The following is a 17,358-nucleotide window of genomic DNA, read 5'->3' on the forward strand; positions in this document are numbered from 1 at the left end:
TCGAGAAGATTGAACCTACAACAAGTCTGAGGTAAATAAGAATTCCACAGGAATACCATAAAACAGGGACCTATGACCCTTTCGAGCCAGATAGGAGTCGAACCTACAATCTTCTGATCCGTAGTCAGACGCGTTATCCATTGCGCCACTGGCCCCATGTAGGATTACCCATACTTTTGTCCTTAAGAGGACCAGAAGTTGTGTGTGTGTGTGTGTGTGTGTTTTAAAACACCATTCCATCAACCTTTTTAGCCACGTTTACTGCTCACAACCAGAAGACACAAGTAAACCCACCTGACCTCCTGAAATTCTGTTCTGTCAGGTGTTCCTAACTTATACAAAGGACTTTAGGAGGACGAAGGACCTAAAAGTCAGGGGAAATGGTCCTAGGTCCAAGGAAATGTTTTAGATCAGCCTCAGTTTCTTAAATATTCTGCATTAACATCATCAGTTCCACGTCTGTGTGGAGCTGATCTTGAGGACTCCTTAATCAGCAGGCGGGTACAACAATAAAGTGTTTAATATTACAATACAGGCGAAAATTCAGACACCTTGTCATAGGCTCACCTTGTCCAGGGACCCAAGCATGCTGCCTTTCACCTCTCAGAGCCCTTCACCTAACCTACTGTGCAGCTGTCTCACCTTTAATATCACTGTTCCACAGGCAGCATGATGTCACAATGTTCCTTGTCAGTAGCCTGAACCATGAGCCTTTGCAACCCTGGCATAATCTACATACTTCCAATTGGTGAAGTCTTGGACCACAAATGCAGTGAAGAATAATGGATTGTTACTCTTCATGCATTTTTGCCCATTGGCTCAGATTTGAATGCTTACTGGCCATACGAGCATCTCTGCCAGGCCACCCTATGTCTAGAGACCGTAGATTTAGAGAGTTTATAAACATTGTAGGTTCATCAATGAAGTGTGCTCGCTTCGGCGGCACATATACTAAAATTGGAACGATACAGAGAAGATTAGCATGGCCCCTGCGCAAGGATGACACGCAAATTCGTGAAGCGTTCCATATTTTTACCAGCTTTCAGGAGAGAAATGTTCTATGTTTTCAAGACTAATTGAAATAATAAAGCAGGTTCCAGTGCTTTCCTCCTAATATCTATTTTTCAATTTGTCTCTCCTCAACATTTTTAATGTATTTACCTCGCAGTAATGAAGGTGCACTCTATGGCCAGCTGCATTTAGCAAGGAAGCCTGCAGGACTTCTGGGACTTTTCTTTCCCTTCTTCAGCCTCCCTGTCATTATTCTTCACAACCCCCAAATCTATACTGCTGCCAGCGATGCGTTGCTTTGTGGGAAGCAAGAGAAAGAGAAGGGGAGGGCCTATGCAAATGATGGCCTCAGGGCTGTCTGGGAGTCCCTTTTCAGCAGTACTGTTAAAATCCGCCTTGCAACCAGATTGGTCGGGTAAGCTGAAAAACACCAGGCATGATTGGGCACCAGGTCCTCTAGGCCCTTGGAGGACATATCGGCGCTGCATCCCTCAGTTTCTGAGGTCCAAGAAATGTTCACCCTCCACCCTAATAGAGAGGTCTTGGCCGATCGTGGCCGATCGGGCAGAAGGGAGCAGGGCAAGATGCTCATGATCCTGCTCTAATAATGAACTGCCTTCCTCTCTCCTTACCTGTGGTTCTGCCTGGCTGCTTGGTTCCAGTTGTAGGCCTACATCCCACAGGCAATTTGCTTGTCCCTCTCACACATGTAAATGGGTCAGCACTCAAGTGCACACACCTGCCTGCACCCACAGACCCTCTCACACACACTTTTCTCAACAAGATTTTTTCCTAGTTTAGAGACTCAGAGACCCATGTTGAAATACAAAAGCAGCACACCACATGACGGCCTTCACATAGAATCCAGCAGCAAATGGGAAACTTTTAACTAGCCGTGGTCCTATTACTGCAGCCCTACCATGGAACGACTGCTGGATGAGTCCTGCTCGAGAAGATTGAACCTACAACAAGTCTGAGGTAAATAAGAATTCCACAGGAATACCATAAAACAGGGACCTATGACCCTTTCGAGCCAGATAGGAGTCGAACCTACAATCTTCTGATCCGTAGTCAGACGCGTTATCCATTGCGCCACTGGCCCCATGTAGGATTACCCATACTTTTGTCCTTAAGAGGACCAGAAGTTGTGTGTGTGTGTGTGTTTTAAAACACCATTCCATCAACCTTTTTAGCCACGTTTACTGCTCACAACCAGAAGACACAAGTAAACCCACCTGACCTCCTGAAATTCTGTTCTGTCAGGTGTTCCTAACTTATACAAAGGACTTTAGGAGGACGAAGGACCTAAAAGTCAGGGGAAATGGTCCTAGGTCCAAGGAAATGTTTTAGATCAGCCTCAGTTTCTTAAATATTCTGCATTAACATCATCAGTTCCACGTCTGTGTGGAGCTGATCTTGAGGACTCCTTAATCAGCAGGCGGGTACAACAATAAAGTGTTTAATATTACAATACAGGCGAAAATTCAGACACCTTGTCATAGGCTCACCTTGTCCAGGGACCCAAGCATGCTGCCTTTCACCTCTCAGAGCCCTTCACCTAACCTACTGTGCAGCTGTCTCACCTTTAATATCACTGTTCCACAGGCAGCATGATGTCACAATGTTCCTTGTCAGTAGCCTGAACCATGAGCCTTTGCAACCCTGGCATAATCTACATACTTCCAATTGGTGAAGTCTTGGACCACAAATGCAGTGAAGAATAATGGATTGTTACTCTTCATGCATTTTTGCCCATTGGCTCAGATTTGAATGCTTACTGGCCATACGAGCATCTCTGCCAGGCCACCCTATGTCTAGAGACCGTAGATTTAGAGAGTTTATAAACATTGTAGGTTCATCAATGAAGTGTGCTCGCTTCGGCGGCACATATACTAAAATTGGAACGATACAGAGAAGATTAGCATGGCCCCTGCGCAAGGATGACACGCAAATTCGTGAAGCGTTCCATATTTTTACCAGCTTTCAGGAGAGAAATGTTCTATGTTTTCAAGACTAATTGTAATAATAAAGCAGGTTCCAGTGCTTTCCTCCTAATATCTATTTTTCAATTTGTCTCTCCTCAACATTTTTTATGTATTTACCTCGCAGTAATGAAGGTGCACTCTATGGCTAGCTGCATTTAGCAAGGAAGCCTGCAGGACTTCTGGGACTTTTCTTTCCCTTCTTCAGCCTCCCTGTCATTATTCTTCACAACCCCCAAATCTATACTGCTGCCAGCGATGCGTTGCTTTGTGGGAAGCAAGAGAAAGAGAAGGGGAGGGCCTATGCAAATGATGGCCTCAGGGCTGTCTGGGAGTCCCTTTTCAGCAGTACTGTTAAAATCCGCCTTGCAACCAGATTGGTCGGGTAAGCTGAAAAACACCAGGCATGATTGGGCACCAGGTCCTCTAGGCCCTTGGAGGACATATCGGCGCTGCATCCCTCAGTTTCTGAGGTCCAAGAAATGTTCACCCTCCACCCTAATAGAGAGATCTTGGCCGATCGTGGCCGATCGGGGCAGAAGGGAGCAGGGCAAGATGCTCATGATCCTGCTCTAATAATGAACTGCCTTCCTCTCTCCTTACCTGTGGTTCTGCCTGGCTGCTTGGTTCCAGTTGTAGGCCTACATCCCACAGGCAATTTGCTTGTCCCTCTCACACATGTAAATGGGTCAGCACTCAAGTGCACACACCTGCCTGCACCCACAGACCCTCTCACACACACTTTTCTCAACAAGATTTTTTCCTAGTTTAGAGACTCAGAGACCCATGTTGAAATACAAAAGCAGCACACCACATGACGGCCTTCACATAGAATCCAGCAGCAAATGGGAAACTTTTAACTAGCCGTGGTCCTATTACTGCAGCCCTACCATGGAACGACTGCTGGATGAGTCCTGCTCGAGAATATTGAACCTACAACAAGTCTGAGGTAAATAAGAATTCCACAGGAATACCATAAAACAGGGACCTATGACCCTTTCGAGCCAGATAGGAGTCGAACCTACAATCTTCTGATCCGTAGTCAGACGCGTTATCCATTGCGCCACTGGCCCCATGTAGGATTACCCATACTTTTGTCCTTAAGAGGACCAGAAGTTGTGTGTGTGTGTGTGTGTGTGTTTTAAAACACCATTCCATCAACCTTTTTAGCCACGTTTACTGCTCACAACCAGAAGACACAAGTAAACCCACCTGACCTCCTGAAATTCTGTTCTGTCAGGTGTTCCTAACTTATACAAAGGACTTTAGGAGGACGAAGGACCTAAAAGTCAGGGGAAATGGTCCTAGGTCCAAGGAAATGTTTTAGATCAGCCTCAGTTTCTTAAATATTCTGCATTAACATCATCAGTTCCACGTCTGTGTGGAGCTGATCTTGAGGACTCCTTAATCAGCAGGCGGGTACAACAATAAAGTGTTTAATATTACAATACAGGCGAAAATTCAGACACCTTGTCATAGGCTCACCTTGTCCAGGGACCCAAGCATGCTGCCTTTCACCTCTCAGAGCCCTTCACCTAACCTACTGTGCAGCTGTCTCACCTTTAATATCACTGTTCCACAGGCAGCATGATGTCACAATGTTCCTTGTCAGTAGCCTGAACCATGAGCCTTTGCAACCCTGGCATAATCTACATACTTCCAATTGGTGAAGTCCTGGACCACAAATGCAGTGAAGAATAATGGATTGTTACTCTTCATGCATTTTTGCCCATTGGCTCGGATTTGAATGCTTACTGGCCATACGAGCATCTCTGCCAGGCCACCCTATGTCTAGAGACCGTAGATTTAGAGAGTTTATAAACATTGTAGGTTCATCAATGAAGTGTGCTCGCTTCGGCGGCACATATACTAAAATTGGAACGATACAGAGAAGATTAGCATGGCCCCTGCGCAAGGATGACACGCAAATTCGTGAAGCGTTCCATATTTTTACCAGCTTTCAGGAGAGAAATGTTCTATGTTTTCAAGACTAATTGAAATAATAAAGCAGGTTCCAGTGCTTTCCTCCTAATATCTATTTTTCAATTTGTCTCTCCTCAACATTTTTAATGTATTTACCTCGCAGTAATGAAGGTGCACTCTATGGCCAGCTGCATTTAGCAAGGAAGCCTGCAGGACTTCTGGGACTTTTCTTTCCCTTCTTCAGCCTCCCTGTCATTATTCTTCACAACCCCCAAATCTATACTGCTGCCAGCGATGCGTTGCTTTGTGGGAAGCAAGAGAAAGAGAAGGGGAGGGCCTATGCAAATGATGGCCTCAGGGCTGTCTGGGAGTCCCTTTTCAGCAGTACTGTTAAAATCCGCCTTGCAACCAGATTGGTCGGGTAAGCTGAAAAACACCAGGCATGATTGGGCACCAGGTCCTCTAGGCCCTTGGAGGACATATCGGCGCTGCATCCCTCAGTTTCTGAGGTCCAAGAAATGTTCACCCTCCACCCTAATAGAGAGGTCTTGGCCGATCGTGGCCGATCGGGGCAGAAGGGAGCAGGGCAAGATGCTCATGATCCTGCTCTAATAATGAACTGCCTTCCTCTCTCCTTACCTGTGGTTCTGCCTGGCTGCTTGGTTCCAGTTGTAGGCCTACATCCCACAGGCAATTTGCTTGTCCCTCTCACACATGTAAATGGGTCAGCACTCAAGTGCACACACCTGCCTGCACCCACAGACCCTCTCACACACACTTTTCTCAACAAGATTTTTTCCTAGTTTAGAGACTCAGAGACCCATGTTGAAATACAAAAGCAGCACACCACATGACGGCCTTCACATAGAATCCAGCAGCAAATGGGAAACTTTTAACTAGCCGTGGTCCTATTACTGCAGCCCTACCATGGAACGACTGCTGGATGAGTCCTGCTCGAGAAGATTGAACCTACAACAAGTCTGAGGTAAATAAGAATTCCACAGGAATACCATAAAACAGGGACCTATGACCCTTTCGAGCCAGATAGGAGTCGAACCTACAATCTTCTGATCCGTAGTCAGACGCGTTATCCATTGCGCCACTGGCCCCATGTAGGATTACCCATACTTTTGTCCTTAAGAGGACCAGAAGTTGTGTGTGTGTGTGTGTGTGTGTTTTAAAACACCATTCCATCAACCTTTTTAGCCACGTTTACTGCTCACAACCAGAAGACACAAGTAAACCCACCTGACCTCCTGAAATTCTGTTCTGTCAGGTGTTCCTAACTTATACAAAGGACTTTAGGAGGACGAAGGACCTAAAAGTCAGGGGAAATGGTCCTAGGTCCAAGGAAATGTTTTAGATCAGCCTCAGTTTCTTAAATATTCTGCATTAACATCATCAGTTCCACGTCTGTGTGGAGCTGATCTTGAGGACTCCTTAATCAGCAGGCGGGTACAACAATAAAGTGTTTAATATTACAATACAGGCGAAAATTCAGACACCTTGTCATAGGCTCACCTTGTCCAGGGACCCAAGCATGCTGCCTTTCACCTCTCAGAGCCCTTCACCTAACCTACTGTGCAGCTGTCTCACCTTTAATATCACTGTTCCACAGGCAGCATGATGTCACAATGTTCCTTGTCAGTAGCCTGAACCATGAGCCTTTGCAACCCTGGCATAATCTACATACTTCCAATTGGTGAAGTCTTGGACCACAAATGCAGTGAAGAATAATGGATTGTTACTCTTCATGCATTTTTGCCCATTGGCTCAGATTTGAATGCTTACTGGCCATACGAGCATCTCTGCCAGGCCACCCTATGTCTAGAGACCGTAGATTTAGAGAGTTTATAAACATTGTAGGTTCATCAATGAAGTGTGCTCGCTTCGGCGGCACATATACTAAAATTGGAACGATACAGAGAAGATTAGCATGGCCCCTGCGCAAGGATGACACGCAAATTCGTGAAGCGTTCCATATTTTTACCAGCTTTCAGGAGAGAAATGTTCTATGTTTTCAAGACTAATTGAAATAATAAAGCAGGTTCCAGTGCTTTCCTCCTAATATCTATTTTTCAATTTGTCTCTCCTCAACATTTTTAATGTATTTACCTCGCAGTAATGAAGGTGCACTCTATGGCCAGCTGCATTTAGCAAGGAAGCCTGCAGGACTTCTGGGACTTTTCTTTCCCTTCTTCAGCCTCCCTGTCATTATTCTTCACAACCCCCAAATCTATACTGCTGCCAGCGATGCGTTGCTTTGTGGGAAGCAAGAGAAAGAGAAGGGGAGGGCCTATGCAAATGATGGCCTCAGGGCTGTCTGGGAGTCCCTTTTCAGCAGTACTGTTAAAATCCGCCTTGCAACCAGATTGGTCGGGTAAGCTGAAAAACACCAGGCATGATTGGGCACCAGGTCCTCTAGGCCCTTGGAGGACATATCGGCGCTGCATCCCTCAGTTTCTGAGGTCCAAGAAATGTTCACCCTCCACCCTAATAGAGAGGTCTTGGCCGATCGTGGCCGATCGGGCAGAAGGGAGCAGGGCAAGATGCTCATGATCCTGCTCTAATAATGAACTGCCTTCCTCTCTCCTTACCTGTGGTTCTGCCTGGCTGCTTGGTTCCAGTTGTAGGCCTACATCCCACAGGCAATTTGCTTGTCCCTCTCACACATGTAAATGGGTCAGCACTCAAGTGCACACACCTGCCTGCACCCACAGACCCTCTCACACACACTTTTCTCAACAAGATTTTTTCCTAGTTTAGAGACTCAGAGACCCATGTTGAAATACAAAAGCAGCACACCACATGACGGCCTTCACATAGAATCCAGCAGCAAATGGGAAACTTTTAACTAGCCGTGGTCCTATTACTGCAGCCCTACCATGGAACGACTGCTGGATGAGTCCTGCTCGAGAAGATTGAACCTACAACAAGTCTGAGGTAAATAAGAATTCCACAGGAATACCATAAAACAGGGACCTATGACCCTTTCGAGCCAGATAGGAGTCGAACCTACAATCTTCTGATCCGTAGTCAGACGCGTTATCCATTGCGCCACTGGCCCCATGTAGGATTACCCATACTTTTGTCCTTAAGAGGACCAGAAGTTGTGTGTGTGTGTGTGTTTTAAAACACCATTCCATCAACCTTTTTAGCCACGTTTACTGCTCACAACCAGAAGACACAAGTAAACCCACCTGACCTCCTGAAATTCTGTTCTGTCAGGTGTTCCTAACTTATACAAAGGACTTTAGGAGGACGAAGGACCTAAAAGTCAGGGGAAATGGTCCTAGGTCCAAGGAAATGTTTTAGATCAGCCTCAGTTTCTTAAATATTCTGCATTAACATCATCAGTTCCACGTCTGTGTGGAGCTGATCTTGAGGACTCCTTAATCAGCAGGCGGGTACAACAATAAAGTGTTTAATATTACAATACAGGCGAAAATTCAGACACCTTGTCATAGGCTCACCTTGTCCAGGGACCCAAGCATGCTGCCTTTCACCTCTCAGAGCCCTTCACCTAACCTACTGTGCAGCTGTCTCACCTTTAATATCACTGTTCCACAGGCAGCATGATGTCACAATGTTCCTTGTCAGTAGCCTGAACCATGAGCCTTTGCAACCCTGGCATAATCTACATACTTCCAATTGGTGAAGTCTTGGACCACAAATGCAGTGAAGAATAATGGATTGTTACTCTTCATGCATTTTTGCCCATTGGCTCAGATTTGAATGCTTACTGGCCATACGAGCATCTCTGCCAGGCCACCCTATGTCTAGAGACCGTAGATTTAGAGAGTTTATAAACATTGTAGGTTCATCAATGAAGTGTGCTCGCTTCGGCGGCACATATACTAAAATTGGAACGATACAGAGAAGATTAGCATGGCCCCTGCGCAAGGATGACACGCAAATTCGTGAAGCGTTCCATATTTTTACCAGCTTTCAGGAGAGAAATGTTCTATGTTTTCAAGACTAATTGTAATAATAAAGCAGGTTCCAGTGCTTTCCTCCTAATATCTATTTTTCAATTTGTCTCTCCTCAACATTTTTTATGTATTTACCTCGCAGTAATGAAGGTGCACTCTATGGCTAGCTGCATTTAGCAAGGAAGCCTGCAGGACTTCTGGGACTTTTCTTTCCCTTCTTCAGCCTCCCTGTCATTATTCTTCACAACCCCCAAATCTATACTGCTGCCAGCGATGCGTTGCTTTGTGGGAAGCAAGAGAAAGAGAAGGGGAGGGCCTATGCAAATGATGGCCTCAGGGCTGTCTGGGAGTCCCTTTTCAGCAGTACTGTTAAAATCCGCCTTGCAACCAGATTGGTCGGGTAAGCTGAAAAACACCAGGCATGATTGGGCACCAGGTCCTCTAGGCCCTTGGAGGACATATCGGCGCTGCATCCCTCAGTTTCTGAGGTCCAAGAAATGTTCACCCTCCACCCTAATAGAGAGATCTTGGCCGATCGTGGCCGATCGGGGCAGAAGGGAGCAGGGCAAGATGCTCATGATCCTGCTCTAATAATGAACTGCCTTCCTCTCTCCTTACCTGTGGTTCTGCCTGGCTGCTTGGTTCCAGTTGTAGGCCTACATCCCACAGGCAATTTGCTTGTCCCTCTCACACATGTAAATGGGTCAGCACTCAAGTGCACACACCTGCCTGCACCCACAGACCCTCTCACACACACTTTTCTCAACAAGATTTTTTCCTAGTTTAGAGACTCAGAGACCCATGTTGAAATACAAAAGCAGCACACCACATGACGGCCTTCACATAGAATCCAGCAGCAAATGGGAAACTTTTAACTAGCCGTGGTCCTATTACTGCAGCCCTACCATGGAACGACTGCTGGATGAGTCCTGCTCGAGAATATTGAACCTACAACAAGTCTGAGGTAAATAAGAATTCCACAGGAATACCATAAAACAGGGACCTATGACCCTTTCGAGCCAGATAGGAGTCGAACCTACAATCTTCTGATCCGTAGTCAGACGCGTTATCCATTGCGCCACTGGCCCCATGTAGGATTACCCATACTTTTGTCCTTAAGAGGACCAGAAGTTGTGTGTGTGTGTGTGTGTGTGTTTTAAAACACCATTCCATCAACCTTTTTAGCCACGTTTACTGCTCACAACCAGAAGACACAAGTAAACCCACCTGACCTCCTGAAATTCTGTTCTGTCAGGTGTTCCTAACTTATACAAAGGACTTTAGGAGGACGAAGGACCTAAAAGTCAGGGGAAATGGTCCTAGGTCCAAGGAAATGTTTTAGATCAGCCTCAGTTTCTTAAATATTCTGCATTAACATCATCAGTTCCACGTCTGTGTGGAGCTGATCTTGAGGACTCCTTAATCAGCAGGCGGGTACAACAATAAAGTGTTTAATATTACAATACAGGCGAAAATTCAGACACCTTGTCATAGGCTCACCTTGTCCAGGGACCCAAGCATGCTGCCTTTCACCTCTCAGAGCCCTTCACCTAACCTACTGTGCAGCTGTCTCACCTTTAATATCACTGTTCCACAGGCAGCATGATGTCACAATGTTCCTTGTCAGTAGCCTGAACCATGAGCCTTTGCAACCCTGGCATAATCTACATACTTCCAATTGGTGAAGTCCTGGACCACAAATGCAGTGAAGAATAATGGATTGTTACTCTTCATGCATTTTTGCCCATTGGCTCGGATTTGAATGCTTACTGGCCATACGAGCATCTCTGCCAGGCCACCCTATGTCTAGAGACCGTAGATTTAGAGAGTTTATAAACATTGTAGGTTCATCAATGAAGTGTGCTCGCTTCGGCGGCACATATACTAAAATTGGAACGATACAGAGAAGATTAGCATGGCCCCTGCGCAAGGATGACACGCAAATTCGTGAAGCGTTCCATATTTTTACCAGCTTTCAGGAGAGAAATGTTCTATGTTTTCAAGACTAATTGAAATAATAAAGCAGGTTCCAGTGCTTTCCTCCTAATATCTATTTTTCAATTTGTCTCTCCTCAACATTTTTAATGTATTTACCTCGCAGTAATGAAGGTGCACTCTATGGCCAGCTGCATTTAGCAAGGAAGCCTGCAGGACTTCTGGGACTTTTCTTTCCCTTCTTCAGCCTCCCTGTCATTATTCTTCACAACCCCCAAATCTATACTGCTGCCAGCGATGCGTTGCTTTGTGGGAAGCAAGAGAAAGAGAAGGGGAGGGCCTATGCAAATGATGGCCTCAGGGCTGTCTGGGAGTCCCTTTTCAGCAGTACTGTTAAAATCCGCCTTGCAACCAGATTGGTCGGGTAAGCTGAAAAACACCAGGCATGATTGGGCACCAGGTCCTCTAGGCCCTTGGAGGACATATCGGCGCTGCATCCCTCAGTTTCTGAGGTCCAAGAAATGTTCACCCTCCACCCTAATAGAGAGGTCTTGGCCGATCGTGGCCGATCGGGGCAGAAGGGAGCAGGGCAAGATGCTCATGATCCTGCTCTAATAATGAACTGCCTTCCTCTCTCCTTACCTGTGGTTCTGCCTGGCTGCTTGGTTCCAGTTGTAGGCCTACATCCCACAGGCAATTTGCTTGTCCCTCTCACACATGTAAATGGGTCAGCACTCAAGTGCACACACCTGCCTGCACCCACAGACCCTCTCACACACACTTTTCTCAACAAGATTTTTTCCTAGTTTAGAGACTCAGAGACCCATGTTGAAATACAAAAGCAGCACACCACATGACGGCCTTCACATAGAATCCAGCAGCAAATGGGAAACTTTTAACTAGCCGTGGTCCTATTACTGCAGCCCTACCATGGAACGACTGCTGGATGAGTCCTGCTCGAGAATATTGAACCTACAACAAGTCTGAGGTAAATAAGAATTCCACAGGAATACCATAAAACAGGGACCTATGACCCTTTCGAGCCAGATAGGAGTCGAACCTAAAATCTTCTGATCCGTAGTCAGACGCGTTATCCATTGCGCCACTGGCCCCATGTAGGTACACCCATACTTTTGTCCTTAAGAGGACCAGAAGTTGTGTGTGTGTGTGTGTGTGTGTGTGTGTTTTAAAACACCATTCCATCAACCTTTTTAGCCACGTTTACTGCTCACAACCAGAAGACACAAGTAAACCCACCTGACCTCCTGAAATTCTGTTCTGTCAGGTGTTCCTAACTTATACAAAGGACTTTAGGAGGACGAAGGACCTAAAAGTCAGGGGAAATGGTCCTAGGTCCAAGGAAATGTTTTAGATCAGCCTCAGTTTCTTAAATATTCTGCATTAACATCATCAGTTCCACGTCTGTGTGGAGCTGATCTTGAGGACTCCTTAATCAGCAGGCGGGTACAACAATAAAGTGTTTAATATTACAATACAGGCGAAAATTCAGACACCTTGTCATAGGCTCACCTTGTCCAGGGACCCAAGCATGCTGCCTTTCACCTCTCAGAGCCCTTCACCTAACCTACTGTGCAGCTGTCTCACCTTTAATATCACTGTTCCACAGGCAGCATGATGTCACAATGTTCCTTGTCAGTAGCCTGAACCATGAGCCTTTGCAACCCTGGCATAATCTACATACTTCCAATTGGTGAAGTCTTGGACCACAAATGCAGTGAAGAATAATGGATTGTTACTCTTCATGCATTTTTGCCCATTGGCTCAGATTTGAATGCTTACTGGCCATACGAGCATCTCTGCCAGGCCACCCTATGTCTAGAGACCGTAGATTTAGAGAGTTTATAAACATTGTAGGTTCATCAATGAAGTGTGCTCGCTTCGGCGGCACATATACTAAAATTGGAACGATACAGAGAAGATTAGCATGGCCCCTGCGCAAGGATGACACGCAAATTCGTGAAGCGTTCCATATTTTTACCAGCTTTCAGGAGAGAAATGTTCTATGTTTTCAAGACTAATTGAAATAATAAAGCAGGTTCCAGTGCTTTCCTCCTAATATCTATTTTTCAATTTGTCTCTCCTCAACATTTTTAATGTATTTACCTCGCAGTAATGAAGGTGCACTCTATGGCCAGCTGCATTTAGCAAGGAAGCCTGCAGGACTTCTGGGACTTTTCTTTCCCTTCTTCAGCCTCCCTGTCATTATTCTTCACAACCCCCAAATCTATACTGCTGCCAGCGATGCGTTGCTTTGTGGGAAGCAAGAGAAAGAGAAGGGGAGGGCCTATGCAAATGATGGCCTCAGGGCTGTCTGGGAGTCCCTTTTCAGCAGTACTGTTAAAATCCGCCTTGCAACCAGATTGGTCGGGTAAGCTGAAAAACACCAGGCATGATTGGGCACCAGGTCCTCTAGGCCCTTGGAGGACATATCGGCGCTGCATCCCTCAGTTTCTGAGGTCCAAGAAATGTTCACGCTCCACCCTAATAGAGAGGTCTTGGCCGATCGTGGCCGATCGGGGCAGAAGGGAGCAGGGCAAGATGCTCATGATCCTGCTCTAATAATGAACTGCCTTCCTCTCTCCTTACCTGTGGTTCTGCCTGGCTGCTTGGTTCCAGTTGTAGGCCTACATCCCACAGGCAATTTGCTTGTCCCTCTCACACATGTAAATGGGTCAGCACTCAAGTGCACACACCTGCCTGCACCCACAGACCCTCTCACACACACTTTTCTCAACAAGATTTTTTCCTAGTTTAGAGACTCAGAGACCCATGTTGAAATACAAAAGCAGCACACCACATGACGGCCTTCACATAGAATCCAGCAGCAAATGGGAAACTTTTAACTAGCCGTGGTCCTATTACTGCAGCCCTACCATGGAACGACTGCTGGATGAGTCCTGCTCGAGAATATTGAACCTACAACAAGTCTGAGGTAAATAAGAATTCCACAGGAATACCATAAAACAGGGACCTATGACCCTTTCGAGCCAGATAGGAGTCGAACCTACAATCTTCTGATCCGTAGTCAGACGCGTTATCCATTGCGCCACTGGCCCCATGTAGGATTACCCATACTTTTGTCCTTAAGAGGACCAGAAGTTGTGTGTGTGTGTGTGTGTGTGTTTTAAAACACCATTCCATCAACCTTTTTAGCCACGTTTACTGCTCACAACCAGAAGACACAAGTAAACCCACCTGACCTCCTGAAATTCTGTTCTGTCAGGTGTTCCTAACTTATACAAAGGACTTTAGGAGGACGAAGGACCTAAAAGTCAGGGGAAATGGTCCTAGGTCCAAGGAAATGTTTTAGATCAGCCTCAGTTTCTTAAATATTCTGCATTAACATCATCAGTTCCACGTCTGTGTGGAGCTGATCTTGAGGACTCCTTAATCAGCAGGCGGGTACAACAATAAAGTGTTTAATATTACAATACAGGCGAAAATTCAGACACCTTGTCATAGGCTCACCTTGTCCAGGGACCCAAGCATGCTGCCTTTCACCTCTCAGAGCCCTTCACCTAACCTACTGTGCAGCTGTCTCACCTTTAATATCACTGTTCCACAGGCAGCATGATGTCACAATGTTCCTTGTCAGTAGCCTGAACCATGAGCCTTTGCAACCCTGGCATAATCTACATACTTCCAATTGGTGAAGTCTTGGACCACAAATGCAGTGAAGAATAATGGATTGTTACTCTTCATGCATTTTTGCCCATTGGCTCAGATTTGAATGCTTACTGGCCATACGAGCATCTCTGCCAGGCCACCCTATGTCTAGAGACCGTAGATTTAGAGAGTTTATAAACATTGTAGGTTCATCAATGAAGTGTGCTCGCTTCGGCGGCACATATACTAAAATTGGAACGATACAGAGAAGATTAGCATGGCCCCTGCGCAAGGATGACACGCAAATTCGTGAAGCGTTCCATATTTTTACCAGCTTTCAGGAGAGAAATGTTCTATGTTTTCAAGACTAATTGAAATAATAAAGCAGGTTCCAGTGCTTTCCTCCTAATATCTATTTTTCAATTTGTCTCTCCTCAACATTTTTAATGTATTTACCTCGCAGTAATGAAGGTGCACTCTATGGCCAGCTGCATTTAGCAAGGAAGCCTGCAGGACTTCTGGGACTTTTCTTTCCCTTCTTCAGCCTCCCTGTCATTATTCTTCACAACCCCCAAATCTATACTGCTGCCAGCGATGCGTTGCTTTGTGGGAAGCAAGAGAAAGAGAAGGGGAGGGCCTATGCAAATGATGGCCTCAGGGCTGTCTGGGAGTCCCTTTTCAGCAGTACTGTTAAAATCCGCCTTGCAACCAGATTGGTCGGGTAAGCTGAAAAACACCAGGCATGATTGGGCACCAGGTCCTCTAGGCCCTTGGAGGACATATCGGCGCTGCATCCCTCAGTTTCTGAGGTCCAAGAAATGTTCACCCTCCACCCTAATAGAGAGGTCTTGGCCGATCGTGGCCGATCGGGGCAGAAGGGAGCAGGGCAAGATGCTCATGATCCTGCTCTAATAATGAACTGCCTTCCTCTCTCCTTACCTGTGGTTCTGCCTGGCTGCTTGGTTCCAGTTGTAGGCCTACATCCCACAGGCAATTTGCTTGTCCCTCTCACACATGTAAATGGGTCAGCACTCAAGTGCACACACCTGCCTGCACCCACAGACCCTCTCACACACACTTTTCTCAACAAGATTTTTTCCTAGTTTAGAGACTCAGAGACCCATGTTGAAATACAAAAGCAGCACACCACATGACGGCCTTCACATAGAATCCAGCAGCAAATGGGAAACTTTTAACTAGCCGTGGTCCTATTACTGCAGCCCTACCATGGAACGACTGCTGGATGAGTCCTGCTCGAGAATATTGAACCTACAACAAGTCTGAGGTAAATAAGAATTCCACAGGAATACCATAAAACAGGGACCTATGACCCTTTCGAGCCAGATAGGAGTCGAACCTACAATCTTCTGATCCGTAGTCAGACGCGTTATCCATTGCGCCACTGGCCCCATGTAGGATTACCCATACTTTTGTCCTTAAGAGGACCAGAAGTTGTGTGTGTGTGTGTGTGTGTGTTTTAAAACACCATTCCATCAACCTTTTTAGCCACGTTTACTGCTCACAACCAGAAGACACAAGTAAACCCACCTGACCTCCTGAAATTCTGTTCTGTCAGGTGTTCCTAACTTATACAAAGGACTTTAGGAGGACGAAGGACCTAAAAGTCAGGGGAAATGGTCCTAGGTCCAAGGAAATGTTTTAGATCAGCCTCAGTTTCTTAAATATTCTGCATTAACATCATCAGTTCCACGTCTGTGTGGAGCTGATCTTGAGGACTCCTTAATCAGCAGGCGGGTACAACAATAAAGTGTTTAATATTACAATACAGGCGAAAATTCAGACACCTTGTCATAGGCTCACCTTGTCCAGGGACCCAAGCATGCTGCCTTTCACCTCTCAGAGCCCTTCACCTAACCTACTGTGCAGCTGTCTCACCTTTAATATCACTGTTCCACAGGCAGCATGATGTCACAATGTTCCTTGTCAGTAGCCTGAACCATGAGCCTTTGCAACCCTGGCATAATCTACATACTTCCAATTGGTGAAGTCTTGGACCACAAATGCAGTGAAGAATAATGGATTGTTACTCTTCATGCATTTTTGCCCATTGGCTCAGATTTGAATGCTTACTGGCCATACGAGCATCTCTGCCAGGCCACCCTATGTCTAGAGACCGTAGATTTAGAGAGTTTATAAACATTGTAGGTTCATCAATGAAGTGTGCTCGCTTCGGCGGCACATATACTAAAATTGGAACGATACAGAGAAGATTAGCATGGCCCCTGCGCAAGGATGACACGCAAATTCGTGAAGCGTTCCATATTTTTACCAGCTTTCAGGAGAGAAATGTTCTATGTTTTCAAGACTAATTGAAATAATAAAGCAGGTTCCAGTGCTTTCCTCCTAATATCTATTTTTCAATTTGTCTCTCCTCAACATTTTTAATGTATTTACCTCGCAGTAATGAAGGTGCACTCTATGGCCAGCTGCATTTAGCAAGGAAGCCTGCAGGACTTCTGGGACTTTTCTTTCCCTTCTTCAGCCTCCCTGTCATTATTCTTCACAACCCCCAAATCTATACTGCTGCCAGCGATGCGTTGCTTTGTGGGAAGCAAGAGAAAGAGAAGGGGAGGGCCTATGCAAATGATGGCCTCAGGGCTGTCTGGGAGTCCCTTTTCAGCAGTACTGTTAAAATCCGCCTTGCAACCAGATTGGTCGGGTAAGCTGAAAAACACCAGGCATGATTGGGCACCAGGTCCTCTAGGCCCTTGGAGGACATATCGGCGCTGCATCCCTCAGTTTCTGAGGTCCAAGAAATGTTCACCCTCCACCCTAATAGAGAGGTCTTGGCCGATCGTGGCCGATCGGGGCAGAAGGGAGCAGGGCAAGATGCTCATGATCCTGCTCTAATAATGAACTGCCTTCCTCTCTCCTTACCTGTGGTTCTGCCTGGCTGCTTGGTTCCAGTTGTAGGCCTACATCCCACA

General features: G+C 46.0%; 17 non-coding genes across 17 annotated transcripts; 9 read left to right on the forward strand and 8 right to left on the reverse strand.

Annotated features, from left to right (window-relative positions):
• Positions 1–82: 82 nt before the first annotated feature.
• On the reverse strand, positions 83–155 carry TRNAR-ACG (transfer RNA arginine (anticodon ACG)). The gene has a single exon. It is a non-coding gene; the product is annotated as a tRNA-Arg (tRNA).
• A 772-nt stretch (positions 156–927) lies between these two features.
• LOC146819909 (U6 spliceosomal RNA) lies at positions 928–1,034 on the forward strand. Its single transcript, XR_014964338.1, has one exon. It is a non-coding gene; the product is annotated as a U6 spliceosomal RNA (small nuclear RNA).
• Positions 1,035–2,040: 1,006 nt separating this feature from the next.
• TRNAR-ACG (transfer RNA arginine (anticodon ACG)) lies at positions 2,041–2,113 on the reverse strand. The gene has a single exon. It is a non-coding gene; the product is annotated as a tRNA-Arg (tRNA).
• A 766-nt stretch (positions 2,114–2,879) lies between these two features.
• LOC146819911 (U6 spliceosomal RNA) lies at positions 2,880–2,986 on the forward strand. The gene has a single exon (XR_014964339.1). It is a non-coding gene; the product is annotated as a U6 spliceosomal RNA (small nuclear RNA).
• A 1,007-nt stretch (positions 2,987–3,993) lies between these two features.
• TRNAR-ACG (transfer RNA arginine (anticodon ACG)) lies at positions 3,994–4,066 on the reverse strand. Its single transcript has one exon. It is a non-coding gene; the product is annotated as a tRNA-Arg (tRNA).
• A 772-nt stretch (positions 4,067–4,838) lies between these two features.
• LOC146819913 (U6 spliceosomal RNA) lies at positions 4,839–4,945 on the forward strand. Its single transcript, XR_014964340.1, has one exon. It is a non-coding gene; the product is annotated as a U6 spliceosomal RNA (small nuclear RNA).
• Positions 4,946–5,952: 1,007 nt separating this feature from the next.
• On the reverse strand, positions 5,953–6,025 carry TRNAR-ACG (transfer RNA arginine (anticodon ACG)). The gene has a single exon. It is a non-coding gene; the product is annotated as a tRNA-Arg (tRNA).
• Positions 6,026–6,797: 772 nt separating this feature from the next.
• On the forward strand, positions 6,798–6,904 carry LOC146819915 (U6 spliceosomal RNA). Its single transcript, XR_014964341.1, has one exon. It is a non-coding gene; the product is annotated as a U6 spliceosomal RNA (small nuclear RNA).
• Positions 6,905–7,910: 1,006 nt separating this feature from the next.
• On the reverse strand, positions 7,911–7,983 carry TRNAR-ACG (transfer RNA arginine (anticodon ACG)). The gene has a single exon. It is a non-coding gene; the product is annotated as a tRNA-Arg (tRNA).
• Positions 7,984–8,749: 766 nt separating this feature from the next.
• On the forward strand, positions 8,750–8,856 carry LOC146819917 (U6 spliceosomal RNA). Its single transcript, XR_014964342.1, has one exon. It is a non-coding gene; the product is annotated as a U6 spliceosomal RNA (small nuclear RNA).
• Positions 8,857–9,863: 1,007 nt separating this feature from the next.
• Positions 9,864–9,936, reverse strand: TRNAR-ACG (transfer RNA arginine (anticodon ACG)). The gene has a single exon. It is a non-coding gene; the product is annotated as a tRNA-Arg (tRNA).
• Positions 9,937–10,708: 772 nt separating this feature from the next.
• Positions 10,709–10,815, forward strand: LOC146819919 (U6 spliceosomal RNA). The gene has a single exon (XR_014964344.1). It is a non-coding gene; the product is annotated as a U6 spliceosomal RNA (small nuclear RNA).
• Positions 10,816–12,673: 1,858 nt separating this feature from the next.
• Positions 12,674–12,780, forward strand: LOC146819920 (U6 spliceosomal RNA). The gene has a single exon (XR_014964345.1). It is a non-coding gene; the product is annotated as a U6 spliceosomal RNA (small nuclear RNA).
• A 1,007-nt stretch (positions 12,781–13,787) lies between these two features.
• TRNAR-ACG (transfer RNA arginine (anticodon ACG)) lies at positions 13,788–13,860 on the reverse strand. The gene has a single exon. It is a non-coding gene; the product is annotated as a tRNA-Arg (tRNA).
• Positions 13,861–14,632: 772 nt separating this feature from the next.
• Positions 14,633–14,739, forward strand: LOC146819922 (U6 spliceosomal RNA). The gene has a single exon (XR_014964346.1). It is a non-coding gene; the product is annotated as a U6 spliceosomal RNA (small nuclear RNA).
• A 1,007-nt stretch (positions 14,740–15,746) lies between these two features.
• On the reverse strand, positions 15,747–15,819 carry TRNAR-ACG (transfer RNA arginine (anticodon ACG)). The gene has a single exon. It is a non-coding gene; the product is annotated as a tRNA-Arg (tRNA).
• Positions 15,820–16,591: 772 nt separating this feature from the next.
• Positions 16,592–16,698, forward strand: LOC146819924 (U6 spliceosomal RNA). The gene has a single exon (XR_014964347.1). It is a non-coding gene; the product is annotated as a U6 spliceosomal RNA (small nuclear RNA).
• The last annotated feature ends 660 nt before the right edge of the window (positions 16,699–17,358 follow it).

This window comes from Triturus cristatus, chromosome 6, assembly GCF_964204655.1.
Source record: "Triturus cristatus chromosome 6, aTriCri1.1, whole genome shotgun sequence".
NCBI lineage: Eukaryota > Metazoa > Chordata > Amphibia > Caudata > Salamandridae > Triturus > Triturus cristatus.